Genomic DNA, 14,147 nt, shown 5'->3' with positions numbered 1-14,147 from the left:
TGAGAAGATTCATAACAAACTAACTAAATTGATAAACAAGGCAAGAACTTAGAGTGGCATAACACCCTAGTTACATGGACAAGCAAGTAAATAACATGATCTTAATAAAACATGATGATAGATTGAAGAGAGCAACAAGATAGGCAACACTTCTTACGCCAAGAGGACACATAGAGAGCTTGGATCAACAAAAATTACCATAATAGCAACAATCCATAGGAAAATCTTTAGGTGAAATCCTAACCAAGATAGATCAATGAAGAAATCATGGGTTGAAAAAACATCTCATGATCATAGAATCTGTGGGTTTAATTATCTCATTCTTGAAACAAATTCTCTTCGAGACTCCTCCACTAACAAGAATGCTATAACACAACCTCAAAGGACAAGGTAAAGAAAAGATGGAGCAGTTGGGAAAACAATTGATATCATGAGCCACCCCGAAAGAAGAATTGAAATCACTTTGAGGGAACAATAAAAATTATATTACGCCTATCCTTCATCAAGTTAAATTGACGACAACCACGGATTTAGTATACCACTTACTCTTCTTGAAAAAGGTTTAAAAGAGATAGATATAGGGCACAAACTCGAAGAAGCTTTGAATGAACCACCGACAAGAATTTCAAACGAAAGGGAAAACTTTGAATGAATGGAGATACATGAGAGCTATGAGATCATGATCCACCTAGAAGGAAAACTAGAACAAGCCACCGGAATAATTGAGAGATGACCGAAGAGACAACAATTGTGAAGAATTTGAGAATGAAAGCTGAAAGCTGAGAGTGAAGAAATCCTCTGAAATGATGGCCTTCTGAGGATCGAGAAATGAACACAACACTGAAATGCACCGGAGAGATATGGAGGGAACTCTCATGATCGAAAACAATTAAGAAGATCACATGAAGGTGAGATGACAATCTTCAAAAGAATGGACAAGATTTGAGAGAAACACTCCTTCGGCATTCCAAGCCGAGAATGATGAGAAGGGACACGACAAAAATTACACAGACACTCAAGAATAAAGAATATGCAAAGGTTGAGCCAATGATGAGAAATAATTTGAAGCAATCTTGGAGAAGGAATATGGCTGATGAGAATCATACTTACGTAATAATTGAAAAGAATTAGAGATATCCAAAAAAGATTAGAAGACCATTGAAACAATTGATTAGAAAGAGAGATTGCACCGGTATAAATGAAACTAGATGAGGCGAGACCCGACAACTAATAACACATGCAAGTTTTGAAAACCGGCGGCAACGGAGTGCCGATGCAATGCAGATGATGCGCATGATGCGATGATGAATGCAACTACCAATTGAACCACACGACGAGAACGGGATAATAGGGGAATCTTCTAGAGCGTCGGTCTCGTGCTGTCAGACTGCGGCTGGGCCGGTTGAGGTCGAGCTGGGCCTGGACGAAGGCTTCTGGTGGCCCACGCTGCCCAGCGCGGGGCCAATGCGCGAGCGGGGTGAGACCGAGCCTTCGACGATCCCGCCTGGATCGGGAGGCCGGGCGGCGATGGAGCTACGAACTCCGGCACACAGCGGCCGATGGCGGCAAGGGAGGCCGAGGGTGGCGGATGTCGCCGGATCCGACCGGGGTGACCACATTCCCGGCGGTGGAGGGTCCCGATGACAGAGGGGCAAGGAGATCGGCGCGGTAGTTCCTGGAGAGCGGCACCATGGCGAAGCTCGGGGCGATGCGGCGACCATGGCAGAGCTCAGGGTGTTGCGATGGTGCGAGGGGCGAGCGGCGGCAGGGCTAGGGTGGCACAACGACTGCGGCTGCCGATAGGAGGCTCTGCTCGGGCGGCTCGGTACGGTGGGGTTTGGTCGAGGCAGCCATGGCAGAGCTCAGCTCCTCGCTCGGGCGGCGGCTGGCCCATTCGGGCTCGGGCGGGCCCCAGATAGGCTTCACGGCCCGGCGGCGCGGGAGGAGGTGGGAGAGAGGCGACCAGGTGGTGGCTGGCATGGGTTTCGAGGTGGGGAAGACTAGGGTCTGCCTAATTAGGCAAGGGATGTGTTTATATAGGGAAAGGGGCTAGGATAAGCAGTTTTGAGCGTTTTTGGACGCTCCGATCTCGATTGGACGGCTCTGGTTGCACCCTAGGATTGGATAGGCTAGTGGGCTGTGTAGAATAGGCTAAGTGGGTAAGAGAGGGAGTTTTGCGGCCCAACAAGAGATTTTTAAAACATCGAAAAACGTCTGATCATAAACCGATGACGGTGCCACTACGTTCGACCGTTCGGGTATCAAACGGACTCCGATTGCGACAAAAATTGGCAGGCGGCCTACCTACGTTAAAATAAGACCGCTCACCAAGTTTCAACCGAATCCGAGAAAGTTTTTATACACACTTTTTAAAAGCAATATTTTATCGTTACCGCGGGCGTGTGTGAGTGTGGTTGGGCTCAAATCCGACAACACAAAAACGAAGAGAACCGACAACTAATAACGGATGTGAGTTTTGAAAACTGGTGGCAACGGAGTGCCGATGCAATGCAGATGATGCACATAATGCGATGATGAATGCGACAGACAATCTAATCGCACGACGGCAAGGAATAAGAGGGGAATCTTATGGAGTGTCGGTCTCGGGCTGTTACAACTCTCCAACACTAAAAAGTGATCGCGCCCAGACATCTAAGACTGAAAGGGGAAGAGGAGGAGAAAGATCAAGAGGTAAAACTTAGTCGCTTCTGTCACAAGCAAGTGAAACCAACGATCCTTCAATGTTGCAAAGGGATGAAGAGTGATATGATAAACAAGCAAGAATTCACACAAAATTACGGCAACACTTCAGTAGGAAAGAGGGGAAATTTTTGATAAGATGGAAAGAACATGAGAAGATTAATAACAAACTAACTAAATTGATAAACAAGGCAAGAACTTAGAGTGGCATAACACCTTGGTTACATGGAGAAGCAAGGAAAGAACATGATCTTGATAAAACAAGTTGATAGATTTAAGAGAGCAACAAGATATGCAACACTTCTTACGCCAAGAGGACACATAGAGAGCTTCGATCCACAATAATCACCATAATAGCAACAATCCATAGGAAAAGCTTTAGGTGAAATCCAAACCGAGATAACTCAATGAAGAAATCATGGGTTGAAAAAAGATCTCATGATCATAAAATCCGTGGGTTTTATTATCTCATTTTTGAAACAAATTCTCTTCGAGACTCCTCCACTAACAAGAATGCTATAACAACACCTCAAAGTACAAGGAAAAGAAAAGATGGAGCAGTTGGGAAAACAATTGATATCATGAGCCACCCCAGAAGAAGAATTGAAATCACTTTGAGGGAACAATAAGAATTATGTTATGCTTATCCTTCATCAAGTTAAGTTGATGACAATCACGGATTTAGCATACCATTTACTCTTCTTGAAAAAGATTTAAAAGATATAGAGATAGGGCACAAAGAAGCTTTGGACGAACCACCGACAAGAATTTCAAACGAAAGGGAAAACTTTGAATGAATGGAGATACATGAGAGCTACGAGATAATGATCCACTTAGAAGGAAAACTTGAACAAGCCACCGGAATAATTGAGAGACGGCCGAAGAGACAACAATTGAGAAGAATTTGAGAATGAAAGCTGAAAGCTGAGAGCGAAGAAATCCTCTGAAATGATGGCCTTCTTAGGATCGAGAACTGAACACAACACTGAAATGCACCGGAGAGATATGGAAGGAATTCTCATGATCGAAAACAATTAAGAAGATCGCATGAAGGTGAGATGACAATCTTCAAAAGAATGGACAAGATTTGAGAGAAACACTCCTTTGGTCTTCCAAGCCGAGAATGATGAGAAGGGACACCACCAAAATTACTGGGACACTCCGGAATATAGAAAATGCAAGGTTGAGCCAATGATGAGAAATAATTTGAAGCAATCTTGGAGAAGGAATATGGCTGATAAAATTCATACTTACGTCATAATTGAAAAGAATTAGAGATATCCGGAAAAGAATAGAAGAGCGAGGTAAGATCCTAGGAAACCAGTGGGTTATGGTCCCACTAACGGAAAACAACATTGAAACAATTGATTAGAAAGAGAGATTGCACCGGTATAAATGAAACTAGGTGAGGTGAGACCCTCGAAATAATTGAAAGGATTGAAAACAAGAAATTTCGGAGATATCTCCAGCACTCCGGATAAAAAAGGGAGATGAATAAACAAGAGAGATTTGATAAGAATGTTCAACATGGAAAAGAATTTACATGATGAAAATAATATGATGAACATATATAGCTTGAATTGAATTCACCCTAAAGAGAACAAGAATGAGAAAAGTGATGAGCTCAAACCTCGTGAGAATCTTCACAATAATCACCGGAAACAACATAGAAGATAAGATGGTGGAAGAAACACTCGAAGAAAGGCACTAGGATGATAATTGAATCACTGAAGAAAAAGGGCGGAAGGACAGGAAAAACAAAGACAACTTGGGACAGAAGAGATGAACTCCGGAAAGGAATGAGAGATTGATCTCGGAAATCTTAAAAATGATAGAATTAACTTGTAGAGAAGAATGCCAGATGAGAAGAATTGACATGACGACTCCAGTTGAGAAGAATTGAAAAGATAACTTGATTGAGCAAATAATTTGCATTCCCATAAAAATATGAGAAAACCTCTTAGAAAGTTATGAGTTCACCACTTCACATCGAAGTAACTCTAATTACCATACTCCAACAAAACAAAGGATGAGGCTTACGGAACAAGCCGTAACAAATTCATGATAGAGATTTCGTCTGATATTTTCATGGATAGGATCGCACAGGCTCTATCCTACAGGAGACATCATGTACAAGGCAGTGCACACGACATATGAAGCATCCCCAGGTCATAGCAAGCTACGAGGACTCTTTAAGACACAATGAGAACCACTGTAAGACGCCCATGAACAAACGAAACCACTAGATATCGAATCCCAACCTCACATCATGCATCTGTTGGAAGATTGCCCTATAAGTAACTAATTGAAATCCCACCTAAGAACTTCCAAAGTTTCTAGCTCATGCAATCGGCTCCATGGATACAAGGATAAAAATCCATCACTCAACTCCTAGCAATAACACTAACCGTCCAGTGTATCACATCCGTCAACACATAACCAGAGATCTCAAAAACTCATCTATCACACCCTCGTAATCACAACGACACTAAGTATGGCAGTATCCCCGAACTCTGTGCACCAGTACTGGGGATGCCGGGCTTATCTCACCACTACTAGTATTGAAGCAACTTCAAACATCCTCCGTCCTAAGATACTAAGAAATCTGAATGATAATGATGTGCTCAAGAATCCCTTGGAGCTCAACTCCCCAGAATAAAATCAACACAGTAGGATGGACCAAGTCAAAATTCCATCACATCGACATCAAATAGATACCAAAAATATGCGCATGATCCTAAAAAAATTGAGTGAGAAGAGGAGTAGAATTAAAATTATTACGTCAAGATTCCTCACCAGAGCATGGAAGAGGAGAAAAAAGAATCCTGCTCTCCAATATATAACTAGGCTCAACGTAGTTTTTCACTAGACTCGGCTCGGCCAAGTTCGATCAATAAAGGGGGCTCGTAGGTCAGTACTGCTCTGATACCAACTTGTAAGGCCCAACATGCGATCCTATCCTTATATTGGCATGAGGGCCTCGACAAGGATAGAAGCTCATATTGTCGTTTCGCAAGAATGGATATCGTTACAAGTACACGTACAAAATATACGAGTATATGGAATTGGCTTACACTCGCCATAAGCTACATCAGAGTGACATCAATACATCAACATATTCAGTCACCATGCAGAAGAGAGCAGGGTCCGACTACGGACGAAAACAAACGATAAAAGAATGACGCCCATCCTTGCTATCCCAGGCTGCCATCGTGGAATCCATCCTAGATCGATGATGAAGAAGAAGAAGAAACTCCAAAGAGAACAATCATCATGCTCATGTCGAAGTAACTCTTTACCTGTACCTGCAACTAGTGTTGAGTAATCTGTGAGCCACAATGACTCAATAATCTCATTTCCAAAGGTATCAAGACTAGCAAAGCTTAATGGGTGAGGTATGGTTAAGTGGTGAGGCTACAACAATTGACTAACCATTTATTTGAGGTGGCTAACTTACGAGTACAAGAAAAAGAGGGGATGATCTATGCATAGCAGACGTGAATTACTGGTGACCAAAAGAATGATCCTAAACCCCTACTTACGTCAACCAAAAGCTCACTGTGTCCTCGGTCATAGAAAGGAACTCATGAGAGAGACAGTCACGGTTACACACACAGTTGGCATACTTTAATTAAGATTACTTCAAATTATCTAGAACCGGATGTTAAACAAAGTTTCCAAGTTGCCACATAACCGCAGGCATGGCTTTCTGAAAGATTTAACCCTGCATGGGTGCTCTAACTAGTCCATCGTAAATTACCACAAGCCGCATAGAAAGCCTTGATCACGAAACTGTTATCTGCTCGGATTCCTTAGTGGAAAACCTCAACTCTGAGATAGCCCAAAGTATCACCAGAATCCCGATGCACAAGATATTTCGTATAAGGTTAAACTAATCCAACAAGGCCGCCCGACGTGTCGACAATCCCGATAGGAGCCACGTATCTCATTCTCACGACACGATGGATAAACTACGCGTACTGTGGCCTGATAGAAATCACCCAAGTTGCCCTGGGTTGGCCCCACATAGTGCTCTATTTTGGACCAACACTCACGAGGAGCACCAGCCCGGGGGTTGATTAATTATACATGGGGCGATCAAACCCTATGCGGTTCATTATTTAATTAGGAACATATAGTACCAAAGCTAGGCCTTGCCAGGCCAGTTTTACTCTAAGACCACGAATTATCAAGGGGGTCCCGATAACAACCTCGATCGTGTTAGGAGCACTCAAATATGGAATATAACACCGGTAGCTGAAACTAAGGCGACAAAGGTGGAACAAAATACCAGGCTAGAAAGGCCGAGCCTTCCACCTTTTACCAAGTATATAGGTTTATTTACTTAAGTAGTAATTATATGGTGATATAACAAGGAACCCATGTTATCACATGGAAGCAACTGCACGTGCAACTAGCAATGCTAACGCATGGTTAAGCAAGCGGTAACATAGGCAATCAGTGGTTTTCTAGGTTGTGGAAAGGTTGAAGGTTTCATGGTAATGTTGAGAGGCTGACATTTAACAGGTGGTACGCAACGAGACATAACAAAAGAAATGAGACAACTAGCATGGCATTGATAGTAATGGTATCTAGGGAAATGATCATTTTGCATGTGATCCCGCTTGGAAGAAGAACGACTCCATGAAGTAAACGAACCAACGTAGTCAAACGGATCCTCACACTCCGAAGCGGTTCGGACTCTATCGAGAAGAAGCAACCGGAATAACAATCAACACACGATAATATCACATCACATGCACTATATGATGCACACCCTAATATGATGCTTGATCGGTTCAATTATGCAAGGCATGGCATGGCAATCACAACAACCAGTCGCTACACATTAAGTGAAGCTCAATATGCAATGAGTTGCATATTGACGAAACTCCACATACGAATTATTTAGTTCACTCCCGTTTAGGTACACGTCAATATTAAATGTTATTAAACATGGCACAGGGTGAAGTGTAATTAAACTACCTATTTAGGAATTTTAAATGAGGCCGAAAACGACATATAGCATTTACGAAACGACCCCACTCATTAACTCTGAAGTCTGTCCAGATTTGTCCTAACCACTTTTTATGTTTGTTAAACGGCAAAAAAGTGGTTCACGTGATTCTACTCGTCGTTCTAGTCCATTTACATATATGGCTCATCTCCAACGGAGCTACGATTAATTAACTATGAACTAAACCATTTTAACACGTTGTCATGCAATAGCAGTTTTAAATATGCATAAGAGTAGGAAAATATTAATCTACGCGAAATTCTTTACATTCTAGATATCTAACTTGGTGCGATCCGACGCACGGTTTAAAAGTTACACGTGTTTTGAAATCAAGGAATTTTTCTGAAAATAATCAATTCGCACGACCTAAAAAAACTATTAGGGCCGGATCTGCTACTAGGCCTAACAGAGCTTAGCCCATCAAATAAAAAAACGCACAGGCGCAAGGAGTGTTCACCTTGGCCACTTGGGCGGCTCGGGCCTGGTCGGTGGGGAGGTGCGGCTGGGCCGGTTGGGGTCTAGATGGGCCTGGTTGAAGGCTGCTGGTGGCCCACGGGTGACTGTACCACGCTGTCGAGAGCGGGGTCAACATGCGAGCGGGGCGATGCCGAGCCTCGCACGATTCCGTGGATCGGGAGGCCAGGCGGCAGTGGAGCTGCGAACTCCGGCAGGCAGCGGCTGATGGCGGCGAGGTAGGCCGAGGGGCGGCGGATGTCACCGGATCCGACCGGGCTGACCCCATTCCCGACGGTGGAGGGTCCCGACAATGTAGGGGTGAGAAGATCAGCGCGACAGTTCCTGGAGATCGGCACCATGGCTAAGCTTGGGGCGATGCGTCGGCAATGGCAGAGATAAGGGCGTTGCGGTGGTGTGAGAGGCGAGCGACGACATGGCTAGGGTGGCATGACGATTGCGGCTGCCGACAGGAGGCGATGCTCGGGCGGTTCGAGCGGCTCGCGATGGTGGGGTTCGGTCAGGCCGGCCATGGTGGAGCTCAGCTCCTCGCTTGGGCGGCGGCTGGCCGATCCGGGCCCGGGTGGTCCCCACATGGGCTTCGCGGCCCGGCGGCGCTGGAGGAGGTGGGAGAGAGGCGACCAGGTGGCGGTTGGCACGGGTTTCAAGGTGGGGAAGACTAGGATCTGCCTAATTAGGCAGGGGAGGTGTTTATATAGGGAAAGGGGTTAGGGTTAGTAGTTTTGAGCATTTTCGGACCCTCCGATCTCGATCGTACGGCTCCGGTTGCGCCCTAGGATTGGATAGGCTAGTGGGCTGTGTAGAATAGGCTAAGTGGGGAAGAGAGGGAGGTTTGCGGCCCGACACGATATTTTTCAAAACACCGAAAAATGTCCGATGATAAACCAATGACGGTGCCGCTACGGTCGACCGTTCAGGTATCAAATGGACTCAAAGTGCGACAAAATTTGGCACGCGGGCTACCTACATTAAAATATAACCGCACGCTAAGTTTCAACCCAATCCAAGAAAGTTTTCATACACACTTTTTTAAAACAATATTTTGCTGATGCCGCGGGCGCGTGCGAGTGTGTTTGGACTCAAGACGGACAACGACAAAAACAAAGAGAATCGACAACTAATAACGGATGCGAGTTTTGAAAACTTGTGGCAACGGAGTGCCAATGCAATGCAGATGATGCGCATGATGCGATGATGAATGTGACAGACAATCTAATCGCACAGCGGCAAGGAATAAGAGGGGAAATCTTCTGGAGCGTCGGTCTCGGGCTGTTACACAGGCGCTCACCCACGGCCTCCGGCTGGCAAGGAGATTGGCAACCGATGCATCCTCTGCTTCGACGACTCCGACCTGGCGATGGAGTAAGTCACTGGCGAGTGGGACGCCAGGGACGCGAACATGGCCATCTACCGTTTCCAGGTCCAACAAGTGAACGTCGGCTTGGATGGCTGTGAGTTCCACCACATCCTATGAGTCGGCAACGAGGCTGCTGACACGCTCGCAAAGATCGGTTCCACCAGGCAGACCATCCGAGCCGGCATGTCCCTCGAGCACCTACGCAAGCGCTCCATCACACCTTCTCGAGAGTCCGAGTCCATATTCGTCCCGGCAAACCCGGGGGCTGTGCCGCCAGTCCCGGGGACTAGGCCGCCGGTCTCGGGGACTGCGCCGCTGATTGGCGGGTTGCCGGCACCGTGCCGGCTGGGACCCCAGCCGACCCACCTGTTCGAATTCCAGGCGGCCCGCCACCTGCACCAGATGGCCCACCGCCAGCTCCATCCAGCCTGGGGGCTGCCGACCGTCGCTTGGGGTCCCTACCGCCCGAGTCGGGGGTTGCAGCACCCGGTCAGCCGCGTGCGGCCCCCGTCCAAGCAAACGCCATGAAGGCCGTGCTCGCCGTGGTCACGGCCTCATCCTATGGGCAACCATTCCTCGAGTACCTCGAAAGCAGCATGCTACCTGCTAACGAGGTCAAGGCCCGATAGATCCTAAGGCGTCCCGTCACCTACACCATCATAAACAACGAGCTTCTGAAGCATAGTGTGTCTGGAGTCTTCTAGCGCCGCATCGAGCCGAAGAAAGGCCGTGAGGTCCTCCGCGACATGTACCAGGGCGAGTGCAGCCACCATGCCGCCTCACGTTCCTTGCTGGCCAAGGAAATCCGTCACGGGTTCTACTGGGCGACTGTTTGAAGGACGTCAAGGAGCTAGTCGACAAATGCAATGGTTTCAAGCGCTTCAAGGCACGCAACAACCAGCCGGCTCCGGCTTTGCAAACCACCCCCTTCACATCGCCGTTTGCCGTGTGGGGCTTGGACATGGTAGGTCCGTTCAAGACCGTCTGGGGCGGCGTGACGCATCTTTTGGTGGCTGTTGACAAATTCCAAAAATGGATCGAGGCTCGACCGATCAAGAAGCTCGAAGGCCCGATGGCCGTCACTTTCATCAAGGATATCGTCGTCCGCTACGGCCTCCTGCTACTGCAACAAAAGACCTTCCAATGGCGCCATCAATAGGCACGTTGACGGGAGAATACTTGGCTTGATCCTTCTGCTGCGGCTATGCCTTAAGGGACTTCCTAGGCAAGTATGCAAAGGATTTCCCCCATGGTCTTGGAGACTTGCGTTGGTGTTCCCTCGAAGCGGAAAGGGTGATGTAGCATAGCGGTGGTAAGTATTTCCCTCAGTTTGAGAACCAAGGTATCAATCCAGTGGAGGAGTATCTCAAGATCCTGCACAAACACAAAAGCTTGCTCCCAACGCTATGAAGGGGTTGTCAATCCATTATAGATTGTTTTCCAAGTGAGAACTGAAAGCAACAAAGTAACAAAGCAAAGTAAAAGCGAAGGTGTAAACGATGGATGTGAATAGACCCGGGGGCCATAGTGTGTACTAGTGGCTTCTCTCATGAAAGCAAGTAGACGGTGGGTGAACAAATTACTGTCGAGCAATTGATAGAACCGCGCAAAGTCGTGACGATATCTATGCAATGATTATATCTATAGGCATCACGTCCAAAACAAGTAGACCGATACTTTCTGCATCTACTACTATTACTCCACACGTCGACCGCTATCCAGCATGCATCTAGTGTATTAAGTCCATAAGAACAGAGTAACGCCTTAAGCAAGATGACATGATGTAGAGGGATAATCTCAAACCAATGATAAACCCCCCATCTTTTTACCCTTGGTGGCAACTACTTGATGTGTGCCTTGCTACCCCTACTGTCACTGGGAAAGGTCACCACATGGTAGAACCAAAAACCAAGCACTTCTCCCATTGCAAGAATCATAGATCTAGTTGGCGAAACAAAACCCAAGACTCGGAGAGACTTACAAGGATATCAAATCATGCATATTAGAAATCAACAAAGACTCAAATATATATCATAGATAATCTGATCACAAATCCACAATTCATCGGATCTCGACAAACACACCGCCAAAGAAGATTACATCGGATAGATCTCCATGAAGATCATGGAGAACTTTGTATTGAAGATCCAAGAGAGAGAAGAAGCCATCTAGCTACAAACTACGAACCCGTAGGTTTGAAGTGAACTACTCACGATTCATTGGAGGGGCGATGATGATGATGAAGAAGCCCTCCAATTCCAAAGTCCCCTCCGACAGGGCGCCGGGAAGGGTCTCCAGATGAGATCTCGCGGGAATGGAAGCTTGCGGCGGCGGAAAAGTATTTTCGAGGCTCCCCCTGATTTTTTGCTGAATATTTGGGAATATATATGCCAAGGATCTAGGTGAGGGGGCGGCCAGGGAGGCCACAAGCCCTGACACCGCCGCCTCCCCCCTAGTGGTGGAGTGGGAGCTTGTGGGCTCCCTGGAGCCCACCTGGCTTGGCCCAGAGCCCCCCTAAAAATTATTTTGGGGTTTTTATTCTATTTGGATTCTGTTCCAAAATCAGATCAGAAAAGAGTCAAAAACACAGAAAAAACAGGAACTGGCAGTTGGCACTGAATTAATAAGTAAGTCCCAAAAAAGATATAAAAAGGTACATAAAACATCCAAAGAAGACAAGATAACAACATGAAACTATAAAAAATTATAGATACGGTTGAGACGTATCAAGCATCCCCAAGCTTAACTCCTGCTCGTCCTCTTGTAGGGAAGTGATGAAGAAAGATTTTTTTATGCTTTCATGCTACCTAGCATAGATGTCCTTTGTAATTCCTCTTATGTGACATGAATGTTCAGATCCATTAGATTCAAAGAAATAGTTTGCTATTAACGTGGAAACAATAATAATTCAAGCAAACTAGCAAGGTAATCATGAACTTTCAAAATAACAAGGCCAAGAGAAAGTTACCCTACAAAAGCATATAGTGTGGCTATGCTCTATCATCATTGCACAACAAATTTTTATCATGCACAACCCCGGTATTGCCCAAGTAATTGTTTCACACCTTTACTTCCTCAAACCTTTTCAACTCTCACGCAATACATGAGCGTGAGCCATGGTTATAGCACTATAGATGGTGTGGAATGTGGAGGAGGTTGCAAGACAAAAAAGGAGAAGATAGTCACATTAACTAGGCATATCAATGAGCCGTGGAGATGCTCATCAATAGATATCAATGTGAATGAGTAGGGATTTCCATACAAATGATGCACTAGAGCTACGAGTATGTGAAAGCTCTTAAAGAAAACTAGTGGGTGTGCATCCAACTTGCTTGCTCAAGAAGACCTAAGGCAATTTTGAGGAAGCCTATCATTGGAATATAGAAGCCAAGTTATATAATGAAAATTTCCCACTAGCTATATGGTGGTGACAAAATGAGAAACTCTCAATCATGAAGATCGTGGTGCTTAATATGCACAACTGTGGAAAAAGTGGTAGCATTGTCCCTTCTCTCTTTTTCTCTCATTTTTTTATTTGGTGGGCTCTTTGGGCTCTTTTTTTTGTGGGCTTCTTTGGCCTATTTTATTTCCTCACATGGGACAATGCTCCATTAATGATGATCATCACACTTTCATCTCAAAGCTTAGAGTAACGATGACTCTATATGGAATGCCTTCGGTAGTATCCCGTGGCAATGATCTAGCATGGGATAGACATCAATGGAAACATCATGCTAGCTATCTTACGATCATGCAATGGCAATGTAGACGTGGTGGCACATGTCATGGTGGTAGTTGCATGGCAATATATCTCGGAATGACTTTGAAAAAGCCATAGTCGTTAGGTATGGTGGCTGTTTTGAGGGAGGCTAATTGTGGGTTTTGTGCACCGGCGAAAGTTGCACGTCACTAAGAAGATAGTGATGGTGGAAGGTGAAAGTGCATCTGAACCATGGACTCAACATTAGTCATGAAGAACTCATATAGTTGTTGCAAAAGTTTTATTAGTAATCAAAACAAAGCATTCAACGCATACTCCTAGGGGAAGGGTTGGTAGGTATAAACCATCGCGCGATCCCGACCGCCACACAAAGGATGACAATCAATATACTAATCATGCTCAGATTTGATCATATAGCGGTTCACCATATGTGCATGCTACGGGAATCACTAACTTCAACACAATTATTTCTAGATCCACAATACCTTACTAGCATGACTTCAATATTACCATAACCACAACTCAAAAATAATTGAGATGAATCAAACTTCTCTAACTATTCAATGCACATGAAGGTGGAAGTTTTCGTATCCCTTTGGATAACTACCCCTTTTGAGACTACTTTCAAAGCATAGATCAACTACCAAGCCACGCACTGCTGTGCTCTAAAAGATATAAGTGAAGCACACAGAGCAAAAGTATCTAGCTCAAAAGATATAAGTGAAGCACATGTGAGCTGAATTGTCTACCAAAAGATATAAGTGAAGCTCGACAAAATCACGGTGTGTGCATGTCTCTCTCTCTAGGTGTGCAGCAAGGATGATTGTGACACAACAAAAATAAAAGACTCCTACGATACAAGACGCTCCAAGCAAAAA

The sequence above is a fragment of the Hordeum vulgare genome, chromosome 6H (genome assembly GCF_904849725.1).
Source record: "Hordeum vulgare subsp. vulgare chromosome 6H, MorexV3_pseudomolecules_assembly, whole genome shotgun sequence".
Taxonomy (NCBI): domain Eukaryota; kingdom Viridiplantae; phylum Streptophyta; class Magnoliopsida; order Poales; family Poaceae; genus Hordeum; species Hordeum vulgare.
The sequence above is the reverse complement of the archived record's forward strand: the minus strand, read 5'-3'. Positions refer to the sequence as shown.